The following is a 12,758-nucleotide window of genomic DNA, read 5'->3' as shown; positions in this document are numbered from 1 at the left end:
AATACTGCCCTCTTCCTGACCTTAATCTGCCCTCTTGCCAACCCATCTCCTCCCCATTCTGCCCACCTCCTGCCACCATCAGACTTACCTTTCTGGGTCTGGCGGTGGGTCCTTCCCTTTCACCATTTGCAGCAGTACTCCTAAAATGGCCAGGGTGGTACGTGGTGCTGCACACACTGCCCATAACTATTTTACAGCAGCGGAACTGCTATTATGAATCCATCTGCTGGATGGGATTGGGCCACTACTCTGACAGGTATCCCATAAACTGCATTAAAATGCCTTTTGGACAAAGCCCCTAATTTCTACAAATGTCACAAAGATCCCAAAAAGTCAGCAAGAGGTCCACCTTAAGACAGAAACCTGTTGATACTGAGAATGCTCATAATTAAGAAGTAGGCTCTGGCCTTAAGATATTTCATTGTGCTTTCCTGCATTTCCTGCTTTCCTGCACCTCCTCCTTTGACTCTCTTCCAGTGACTCATGGGAATAATTTCAGTGTTTCTCTTAGCTCCAACCTCCTTGGAACTTACACAAGTGTAAAAGGAGATCCCACAAAATCTACTCCAATGAATTCAGATTAAAGACATGAATCCTGAGACAAAATAATTTTGTTACATGTTATTGATGTTCCCCTAGTATGAAAATCTAGTCTTGCTTTCATTTGAATTCCATTTCAAATGAATTCCACTAACTGTGCTAGATTTGCATTTTAACCTACCCATAACCTGTCGTGAGAATGGATGATGGCCAGGTCCCAAAGGATCTCCTCTATGGAGAACTCATGCAAGGAAAGCGCCCTACAGGTAGACCACAGCTGCGATACAAGGACATCTGCAAGAGGGATCTGAAGGCCTTAGGAGTGGACCTCAACAAGTGGGAAACCCTGGCCTCTGAGCGGCCCGCTTGGAGGCAGGCTGTGCAGCATGGCCTTTCCCAGTTTGAAGAGACACTTGGCCAACAGTCTGAGGCAAAGAAGGAAGGTCCATAGCCAGGGAGACAGACCAGGGACAGACTGCACTTGCTCCCAGTGTGGAAGGGATTGTCACTCCCGAATCGATCTTTTCATCCACACTAGACGCTGTTCCAGAACCACTTTTCAGAGCGCGATACCATAGTCTTTCGAGACTGAAGGTTGCCAAAAAATAACCTGTATCCTAGTAGTGAGTATCTACAAAAACAACGTTGTCCAAAATACAGAGGCCGAGAGGATTCAGAAAAATGAATTGTGTGCGCTACATGTAAATGATTAAGGGCGCAATCCTAATTGTGCTGGGCCAGCGCAAGTCCCTTGCACTGACCCAGTACTGTTACAATTGTGCTGTAAAATACGAGAGAGGTGAATTCACACCAGCCTCCCTAGGGAGGGCAGAACTGGGGTGTTCTGGGGCAGAGGGAGGGTGGGTGGCAGGCGGGCCGGACTCAGGGGAGTGGTTCCAGGATCCGGCATTTAGGCCATACCCTAACCACCCTCCTGGGCATCCCAGCTTAGCACCAGGCCACGGATCTGCGCCACCTCATTAGGTGGCACAGAGCCACGCAGCCCCATTTGGGTTGCTGCCACGTGACATGGGCTAAGGGCAAGTTATTCCCCTTGCTCCAGATTGCACCACAGCCAGTCCCAACCCTGTGCTGGATACAGTGCAGGACAGGTGGCCTGCCTGTTCCAATGCAGGTTAGGATTGGGCTGTAGGACAGAGAGCATTTGTTTCCGGAGGGTCCTGCAATCAGAGAACTGCTTTGCCTTTTTCTGTCCAGAGATTCTGCTGCTACTTTTCTTGTCGCTACCCTACAATGTTCGAAAACAACAACAAACTTCACAATTCTGACACCAAGAAAACTAGCCCAAGCTCCCTTTCACTATCACACACTGCTGAAGACTACAGTGCCATCTATAAGCTGTATTCACGTCCTCAGCAACAGCCTGTCTTTCATCACTGTAAGGGCCCGAGCACATGAGGTTTTATTCTTACCATCTCCAGTTAACTTTCTGTTATTCTCCTCTAACAATGGAATATTTGAGATTACAATTGACAAAGGACTCTCTCTCACTTTATTGTTGCAGTGTGGAAGCTGCTCCGGTGCAATATCTCAAAACTAACATCAGAAGCCTCAGGTTGTGTGGGTAGACCCCATGCTGTGACTCCTACCCACATCACTGTCATCCCTCCTGGAAACTGGGGCAATGCTGGTGTGAGGAGAAGCCGCCGGGGCTTTTGAAGTTCACTTTGCAGCATGAAGCAAGAGTCTCTTATTGGAAAAATAATGATGGCAACTGATTCCCCTTTAGCATAACGGGAATAAAATGTGGAGATCCTCCAAGATGGAAGACTGGAAGCAGCGCAAGCAAAACACCTAACAGTGCACATCAGCACAATTCAACTGCATTCAGTGGTAGCCTTTATGATCCATCGGTTTATAGTGCAATGCATATGTTTGGAACATCTGTCCTCAAACTTCTGCTTCCACTACAGGGACATCACATTTTGCCACTCTCAGACTATCCTATTTTGTGCCTGGGAAATCATGATTCTTTCCCCAGATAACTCATTTATTGCACCTTAGTTCCCAGACCGCTGCAATAGGATAAACGAAGGCATGTTTTCTGGGAAGAGCTTAGTGTGAGGAAAACTTCCTATTTTCCTTGTCTCCCCACCCCATTGCATCAGTTACTTTGGCTGCTGGTTTGTTTCTGGATGCAAATCAAGGTGCTAATTGTTATGTTTAAAGGTGTGGGCTAGGGGGTGTGGGCTGCACCAGGTGACACACACAGGGGAGTGACACCACTACTGGCCAAAATTTTTAAAATCGTGGTATTATTGAAAAATACCATCATATTCTATATCGATGTGTAATCAATGTGTAATCAATTGATATTCTATATCAATGTGTAATTTCATGAAGAATGCAATGAAACAAACTACGTTGAAATATCTCTATTCTATCAAAAGTTATAGCACACACACACAAAAATCAGTGGGGCAGGGCAATACTGAATCACCATGTCCCCCACTTGGGGTGTTAACCTGCCCACCACTTGGGGCATTGACCCACCCACTGAATGGTTAGAATGGTTCATCATGGGGGTGGTGTGTTGGCCTGCCACACCGGGTGACAAATACCCTAGTGACACCACTGGGACCAAGATAGGACCACAAAGGACCACCTCCCATATGACAGACCTCATCCCTTGAGGTCTTTTAGAGCTGCCTTCCATTCCAGCAGATGTTCAACTGATGATGCCAAGGCAGAGGGCCTTCTCTATGATGGCACTCCACAGATGAAATTCCTGACCAATGATAAACTGGACAGCTCTCCCATCATTCAGACAGCAGCTGAAAACCCATCTTTTAAGGAGGTATTTGGTACTTAGTTTATTTCAGTAGTTTGCTTAATTCTGTTGCTGGTTTTTTAGACTCTCTATCATCTATTCACACACATTACACAACCACTGTACAGTATTTGTAAAATTGGGGGATACTGTTTCTGTATTCTTGTCTGGATGAGTTTATTATTTAAAATAATTATATTAAAAATGATTTTTTAAATGTTGCCTTCTGTTTATTTAAACTGACTATAAGCTGGACATGTACTGATTGGAGGGAAAATGTGAGATAGAAACACTTTCAACAAGTAAAGAAACAAGCAATACAATTTATGTGTAATACAAATAAATATTGTGGCTGCTGTGAGAAATGTGGTTAATACAATAACCACCCTACACTACGGTAGCAAAGGTCCTATTGCAGTGTTCTTTAACCTGTGGGTTGCGATTCCCGGTCTACTGGATGCTGTTACAAGTAACAAATCTCTCTCTCTCTCTCTCTCTCTCTCTCTCTCTCTCTCTCTCTCTCTCTCTCTCACACACACACACACACACACACACACACACACACAGTACCACCACCATGCTGTCACCATTTTGTAACATAATCATGATTCATGTTTTTAATGCTGTGGAGGCTATGCTCTCCCATGCTGTACAAATGCAGCATAGGACTCCTCATCTTGCATTTTTTTAAAAATAAAAATGGTGCAAAGCAGCAAGGCCCTTTTGTGAACAATCTAGTGTAGTCTTATTCTGTTTTTTTCAGATGTGGTCTTCTCTTTCATGTATATGTTTGTGTGCGTTTGTGTTCTTTCTGAACATTGTTTTCAGCAGAAAAGTGTTATAGAGGTAGTTCAAATAAATATGTGTGTGTTGTTTGATGCTGTACCTAGTACAAGCATAATGTGAGTGACTGTGTGAAAAGTGCTTTGAGTACAACCTGGCAGGCCCATTGAGTGCAAAACTGCCACTTATTTCAATGGGGGTTTGAAAAGACCCATTGGGGTGAATGGATGATGCCAAGTAATAGTGTTTGCTGAACTGTGCCTAGAGTAATTTACTTTCCCTGATTTTGAGAAAAATAATTAACTTTTTCAGGTATCTTAAAAAGCAAGAGTTAAAATTTAATGAACTATGAGGAATATTTATTTGTGCAAAAAAATAATTAAAAATATTGTTAATACTTCTGTATCCTGAGAGGAAGCAACTTGATTTTCTTTACCTTCAGGCAGAGTCTTGTCTGGGCTGTAAATTTCTCTCCCTCTTTGAACCTCACACAAACTGTATTTAATGAAAAAAGATATCCCTGGGTGTAACTTTGTTCTGATAAAGTCATCCCAAGGGTGGATTTTCCATAGAAGTATATGGTATAAATAACAGGATTTTCTGGTCACTTTTTCCCTGCTGATTCCAAATTTCCTTCTCTGCTCCTTTCTCAGGAAATATTAGATTTCCAAAGTAGCTTCTGGGCTAAGCTGTTTGATTCTGCCTCTATAACGATACAATGTAAATGCCCGCTGGTTAACTTCACTTCTTTAGCTGTGGTGCAAAGCTAGTTTACTTTGTATCTTTGGTCATTTTACAAGCTACACAGGTTGTTTGGGGAGACTTAAAAAAAAAAATTAAAGGACTGTTGTGGAGGCTGGAGTGGCTTTATTTTCTGAAAAAGGACATGAACTTTTGGGAAAACATTCGCTTTGCTATTAGAAGAGCAAGTTATGAAACATGCTGCTGTGGAATAGTATTCGCAGGTGTCGTCCCCCCCCCCACACACAGAGTTCTGTGATTACTAACCCAATGGAATGGGGAAAATGAAGATCTCAGCTGGTGTTAGCTAGTGCTAGGGAATAGTCTCTGATGGATGTCACAATGTCACTGCCAGCCCAACCATGAGGTGAGGTGAAGCAGGTTGCACCAGCTGCAAATTGAGATGGGTCTCAGTGGTGGCAGATTCAGGATGCACTTCACCTTGAGTTTGCCACCACCTCTATCCAGGCTGACATTCATGCAAGCTGCAAAAGTCTGCTTTCTGTTCACCTGAAAACAGGTGAGGGCTATCCCAATCCTACCTTACACCCTATTCAGTTTTCTTAAAGCCAGAAGTACAGGAATTCTGGCTTCAATCACAGAGACAGCACATCATGTGCTGTCCCCTTTAAATAAAACCAGAAGTCTTGAACTGGAGAGTTTGGTACTACTATGCAAGAAGCATGGTAAGGACTTTTTTTTTCCTTTGGTGCTGTGGCTAAGGCAGCAGCCACAGCTCTAGCATGGAGCAACATTCCAGGTCACACACTCCCCAAGAAATGCTGTTGCCCAATATATTTTGGGTTTTTAAAACCCACTGTGTGTGTCTTTGTGTTTTTTTGCTTTGTTTTTAATTCAAGTCCAATAAAAGAGCATAATGCACAGTCATTACTGGGCTTTCAGCCTTCAGGGCATTCATTCAGGGTGGAAAGCTCTGCCTCCAACAAATTATTATGGATGAGTTGAAATATATTCCAATAAAATACTAGTTCATCTCATCTAAGATGCAGGTCTGAAGCTCTTCACTTCTGTTCTACATTAGTTCAGTTCTATGTTACTTCTTCCTCTCAGAAGAACAGAAATACATTTTATGTGGATTTTCAACAACAACTTTCTCTTATTTGAAAGTAATGGTGACTAATGGCCCTTTATCGTAATGAAAATCAAATATCTGGGGTGTCTTGGAGACAGAGACCCAGTCATGATTCATCAAGCCACACACCTCTACAAGCCAGGCCTTGTGCAGTTTCTTTATTTATGGGCTGGTCAATGTCAGTAACAGCCCAAACTGATGGCTTTCCCTGTCATAGCACGCAGCTGTGCCAAAATGGGCTGCACTACATGCTATGGGGGAGGGAACCCGATTGGTAGGCTTGGGAGGGGAAAGGGAAAATATTTTCCTTTATTCCCTCCATAAGTCCCTCACTAGTCAATGTGTCACCTCAGCTCTTTGTCTGAGGAGACCAAGGGGGCATGCCAGCTTGCTCCAGAGGGGATAGCATCTGGTGAAAGTTGCTAGTGCCAGGCGCCACCCCCTCCCGCCTGTGACAAACCCATGCTTCTGCCTGTTCCACTCTGTTCTGCCCACCTTCAACTCCATTCTGCTCAACCACTGACCCACCACTGTCCGCAGGCCTTCTTCCCACTACCACACACAAAGCCACTACAGCATCTCCGGCAGCTGTCCAGAAGTGTGCAACTCTGCAGACTTCCACATTGCCATTTGTCACAGCCAGAAAGTGCATTCAGCGGCCAGAACGCTAGTTCCAGTGGCAGATCATAGGTCTGGGATTGAGCTCTCACTCCTCCATTAGAGGGGGGCATGCTACCATCTCAACTGAAGCAGATGGAGGACAATTAATGGTATTGGAGTTGAGGTGGAAGAGAGTAGATCACAGAGCATATGAAACTCATAATATGTCCATCAATTTCTTCTCTCTCCCCCCCCCCCCTTAAGAAAGCTTCAACAATAAAAAAGAAAGTGATGGTGGTGCTGCTCTTCACATTTGTTTGGGTACAACAGTGTTCTGGGTCATAGCCTAGATCGGTGATTTTCAACCTTTTTCATCTCATGGCATGCTGACAAGGCACTAGAATTTCACTAGATTTTCAACCTTTTTCATCTCAAGGCACTAGAATTATCAAGGCACACCATCAGGTTTTTGAAAATTGACAAGGCATACCATGCTGCCAATGGGGAGGAGGTTACATCCCTCATTGGTCTTACTAATAAATGACCTTCCCCCAAATTCCTGTGGCACACCTGTGGACTACTTGCGGCACACCAATGGGCCACATCACAGTGGTTGAAAATGGCCGGGCTAGATCACAGATTCATAGCCTATCATGGAAAGTCATCCCATTGCAAATATTGCATTTCCATCACTGACATGTTGCTTAATTAAAGAACCTTCAAAATCTAATGTGTACTCAAAGTTACATATACATTTTCCAGAAATCTTTGCACATGGAGCACTTTGTATAAGTATACGAAATTGGCTGTTTCTTGACCGTGTAGAACTGGCAGAAGTCGGACGAGAAAGTCATCCCTTTCATTTATTGCAATCCATTATGGGGCTATTGGTAGCTAGAAAGTGGAAAGAAGATTTCAGATCTAAGGACAAAATTGGAGTTGGAAAGCCAAAAGAAAGGGCAACATCTTTGAAAAATAGTTGCAGATTTTGGACAAGAGCCTTATAGCTGCAGGCAGAAACATCTCAAGTTCGTACACCGTGACACCTTGAAGTGCATCTTTTGAAGAGACCCTCAACAAATTCTTCCATAAGTGGTCAGTATGCTTACTTTTTATTGATCTCCCCTATTACTACGTTAAGACAATATGCAATATTCAAAACTGCTCTGTCATAAGACTTAATAAAAGAGTACTGAAACAATGCAGAACTGTTTCACATAGCAGTCTATTAAGGTCTGAGAGTAAAATGCCCCCACACTTGGCATCTAAATAGGGGACTTGATAAGTAGCAATCCAGCAGTCGAAGAGCAGTCCAAGAGCTTAATTTGTCTTTGCTTCAACAGAATATATGTCAACTTAAAACAGTAGCAAAACAACAAATATCCCACTATGTAAAGCAAAAATCAATCACAATAAGATGTTACAAACTACTCCAAATCCTAAACATTACTGACAACCAGATAATCTATAGATACCTGTGTGTTTATACCATTCGAAACACTAAAACTTTTTCCATCATGCAATGATAAATGAATTTAGATGCTAACACAAAATAATTTTGCATGCCACATTAATTTATTTGGATGTCTAGCTCACCAATCAAGGGGGAGGAGCACTATGAGAATCAGTGTTTGGTAAAATTAATAATATTAGGATTAAAAAAAATTAATAGGATCCCCATGGAAGCAAAAGCTACATATGTGTGCAATGTACAGCTAGCAGAAATTTATTGACTTAAGTTGTGAGTAGGATCTCATTCATTGGGCTGAATCCACTGGGAAATTCTCTTTCAGTTTGCTCTTGCACACCTCCCATTAATTTCAGTGGGATAGTTTCAAAGAATGGATGGCTCAGTGGATTGTGTCCTTAAATAATAAGGCTTACCAGGTCACTTACCAGGACACTCACTTACCCGGACACTCACAGAAGCTCCTTCTATGAATGGAAGGAAAGAACTCCTTTCTTCCCTTTACAGAAGGACCTTCTACAAGTGCAGCAGAAAATTTGTATTTGTATTGTATTGGCAACCTTCAGTCTCGAAAGACTATGGTATCGCGCTCTGAAAGGTGGTTCTGGCACAGCGTCTAGTGTGGCTGAAAAGGCCAATCCGGGAGTGACAATCCCTTCCACACCGGGAGCAAGTGCAGTCTGTCCCTGGTCTGTCTCCCTGACTATGGGCCTTCCTTCTTTGCCTCTTAGCCTCAGACTGTTGGCAAAGTGTCTCTTCAAACTGGGAAAGGCCATGCTGCACAGCCTGCCTCCAAGCGGGCCGCTCAGAGGCCAGGGTTTCCCACCTGTTGAGGTCCATCCCTAAGACCTTCAGATCCCTCTTGCAGATGTCCTTGTATCGCAGCTGTGGTCTACCTGTAGGGCGCTTTCCTTGCACGAGTTCTCCATAGAGGAGATCCTTTGGGATCCGGCCATCATCCATTCTCACGACATGACCAAGCCAACGCAGGCGTCTCTGTTTCAGCAGTGAATACATGCTAGGGATTCCAGCACGTTCCAGGACTGTGTTGTTTGGAACTTTGTCCTGCCAGGTGATGCCGAGAATGCGTCGGAGGCAGCGCATGTGGAAAGCGCTCAGTTTCCTCTCCTGTTGTGAGCGAAGAGTCCATGACTCGCTGCAGTACAGAAGTGTACTCAGGACGCAAGCTCTGTAGACCTGGATCTTGGTATGTTCCGTCAGCTTCTTGTTGGACCAGACTCTCTTTGTGAGTCTGGAAAACGTGGTAGCTGCTTTACCGATGCGCTTGTTTAGCTCGGTATCGAGAGAAAGAGTGTCGGAGATCGTTGAGCCAAGGTACACAAAGTCATGGACAACCTCCAGTTCATGCTCAGAGATTGTAATGCAGAGAGGTGAGTCCACATCCTGAACCATGACCTGTGTTTTCTTCAGGCTGATTGTCAGTCCAAAATCTTGGCAGGCCTTGCTAAAACGATCCATGAGCTGCTGGAGATCTTTGGCAGAGTGGGTAGTGACAGCTGCATCGTCGGCAAAGAGGAAGTCACGCAGACATTTCAGCTGGACTTTGGATTTTGCTCTCAGTCTGGAGAGGTTGAAGAGCTTTCCATCTGATCTGGTCCGGAGATAGATGCCTTCTGTTGCAGTTCTAAAGGACTGCTTCAGCAGGACAGCGAAGAAAATCCCAAACAAGGTTGGTGCAAGAACACAGCCCTGCTTCACTCCGCTTCGGATGTCAAAAGGGTCTGATGTGGAGCCATCGAAGACAACAGTGCCCTTCATGTCCTTGTGGAAAGATCTGATGATGCTGAGGAGCCTGGGTGGACATCCAATCTTGGGGAGAATCTTGAAGAGGCCGTGTCTGCTGACCAGGTCGAAAGCCTTTGTGAGATCTATGAAGGCTATAAAGAGTGGCTGTCGTTGTTCCCTGCATTTCTCCTGCAGTTGTCTAAGGGAGAATACCATATCAGTGGTGGACCTGTTGGCTCGGAATCCACACTGCGATTCTGGGTAGACGCTCTCTGCAAGTACCTGGAGCCTCTTTAGTACAACTCGGGCAAACAGCTTTCCTACAACGCTAAGGAGAGAGATGCTGCGGTAGTTGTTGCAGTCACCCCTGTCACCTTTGTTCTTGTACAGCGTGATGATGTTTGCATCCCTCATGTCTTGAGGTACTCCACCTTCTCTCCAGCAGAGACAGAGGATTTCATGCAGCTCAGTGACGATGATCTCTTTGCAGCATTTTAGGACTTCAGCAGGGATGCTGTCTTTTCCAGGTGCCTTGCCAAAGGCAAGGGTGTCCAGGGCCACATGAAGTTCTTCTAGGGTTGGTTCACTATCAAGCTCTTCCAGCACAGGCAGGCACTCAATGTTGTTCAGTGCTTCTTCGGTGACTACATTTTCTCTGGAATATAGCTCAGAGTAGTGCTGCACCCAGCGTTCCATCTGCTGCGCCCGATCCTGGATGACCTCGCCTGTGGCAGACTTCAGAGGGGCAATTTTCCTCTGTGTTGGACCTAGGGCCTGCTTGATACCATCATACATCCCCTTGATGTTGCCCGTGTCAGCTGCTATCTGTATCTCGGAACAGAGCTGGAGCCAGTAGTCGTTAGCACACCTCCTGGCAGTCTGTTGGACTTTGCTACGAGCAGTTCGGAGGACCTGCAGGTTGCGCTCACTGGGACAGGCCTTGTATGCTGCTTGAGCTCTCCTCTTTTCCTCAATGACTGGTGTCAACTCCTCAGAGTGGGCTTCAAACCAGTCTGCCGCCTTGTTGGGCTTCTTGCCGAATATGGACAAGGCAGTGTTGTAAACGGTATTCTTGAAATGTTCCCATCTGTTGGATGCGTTTGCGTCGGCCGGGCCTGGAAGAGATTCCTCAAGCGCTTGTGCAAATTCCTCACCTGGGAAGGCCAGCCTGGGAAGGCCAGCGCTTCCTCACCTGGGAAGGCCAGCCCCCTTTCAATCAGGAAGGAAGGAGGGGGGAGGAGCCAGCCAGGAGTATAAAGCTAGGCAGGCCATCGCGTAAGGCTCTCTGCAGACGCGTGTGGCCTCTGGGAACCAAGTGCCTCGGGAACCAAGTGCCAGGTAAGGCACAAGAGTTTAGCATCTGGGCGAGTTCAGCAGCAGGGCGAGGAGGCCAGGGCCCCATACACTGCCCTTCCTCTTCCCTAGAGAAAAGGGCTGCTATCCAGTGTACGGTTTTTTAAAGGACCCCTAAATAAAACAACAACAACAAAAAAGCTATGCAGTCAGACAGCCAGCAGCAGAGTGGGGGCTATCCAGTGTTCTGCATCGAGTGCCACATGTATGATTATATGCCTCTGGGGCATAAGTCATGGGTGTGTCCTCGGTGCAAGGAGCTCCAGGCTCTCAGGGAACGCGTCCGCTCCCTTGAAGCCTTGGTGGCCGACCTGGAGAAGCACAGGCAGCCAGAGGAGGACCGTGGGGAGACTTCTGGGGACGATCAGGCTTCGTCCCAACCTCAGGCGTGCAGCTCCTCGGCTGCCCGGGTGGGAAGTCTCGGGACTGGAGGACGTCATCCTGGAGAGGAGGGAAACAATCCCCTAGGGGGGATCCCTTCTCCAGGGGATGGGCCCGTATCCGAGTGCACTCGGGATACTCCTCGGCGGGAGGGGGGTCGGGGGCTTCTTGTAGTGGGGGATTCGATTATTAGAAACATAGAGAGGGGGGTTTGCGACGGATGTGAGGACCGCATGGTGACTTGCCTGCCTGGTGCGAAGGTTGCGGACATCACTTCTCGTCTAGACAGGCTAGTAGACAGTGCTGGGGGAGAGGTAGCGGCTGTGGTGCATGTCGGCACCAACGACGTGGGCAAGTGTAGCTGGGAGGTCCTGGAGGCCAAATTTAGGCTTTTAGGCAGGAAGCTGAAAGCCAGGACCTCAAAGGTAGCGTTCTCTGAAGTGCTACCTGTTCCACGCGCAGGGCCAGCTAGGCAGGCGGAGATCAGGGGTCTCAATGCGTGGATGAGACGGTGGTGTAGGGAGGAGGGGTTTAGATTTGTTAGGCACTGGGGAACGTTTTGGGACAAGCGGGGCCTGTACAAGAGGGACGGGCTCCATTTGAACCAGAATGGAACCAGACTGCTGGCGCATAACATTAAAAAGGTGGCAGAGCAGCTTTTAAACTGATCCCTGGGGGAAGGCCGACAGGAGCCGAGGGGCATCCGGTTCGGGACTCCTCATCCCTATGGGATGAGGATGGGGAGGTTAGAGAACAACAAGACAAAGGCAGGGTAGGAGAAGAAATTGGGAAAGGTAGGGAGATGGGATGTGATAGACAGTTTGGCACAATGAGAGGATGCGGGGACAAAGGAGCGAATAAGCAGCCCATCCTGGGGCATTCCGTGTATAAATGCTTTTATGCGAATGCCCGAAGTCTACGAGCAAAGGTGGGAGAACTGGAATGTCTGGTGACAAGGGAAAATATTGACATAGTGGGCATAACGGAAACCTGGTGGAATGCGGAGAATCAGTGGGATACCGCAATCCCGGGCTATAAACTCTACAGGAGGGACAGGCAGGGGCGTGTTGGAGGTGGGGTGGCCCTTTATGTTAAGGAAGGGATAGAATCCAGCAAAGTAGAGATTGAAGGTGGGTCCAACTCCACCGTAGAATCTCTGTGGGTTAAATTACCAGGCTTGAGCAGCGATGTAATACTGGGGGTGTGCTATCGTCCTCCAGACCAGAAATCTGATGGGGACCTTGAAATGAGGAAACAGATCA

Source organism: Tiliqua scincoides, chromosome 3, assembly GCF_035046505.1.
Source record: "Tiliqua scincoides isolate rTilSci1 chromosome 3, rTilSci1.hap2, whole genome shotgun sequence".
Taxonomy (NCBI): domain Eukaryota; kingdom Metazoa; phylum Chordata; class Lepidosauria; order Squamata; family Scincidae; genus Tiliqua; species Tiliqua scincoides.
Note: the sequence above shows the minus strand (reverse complement) of the source record.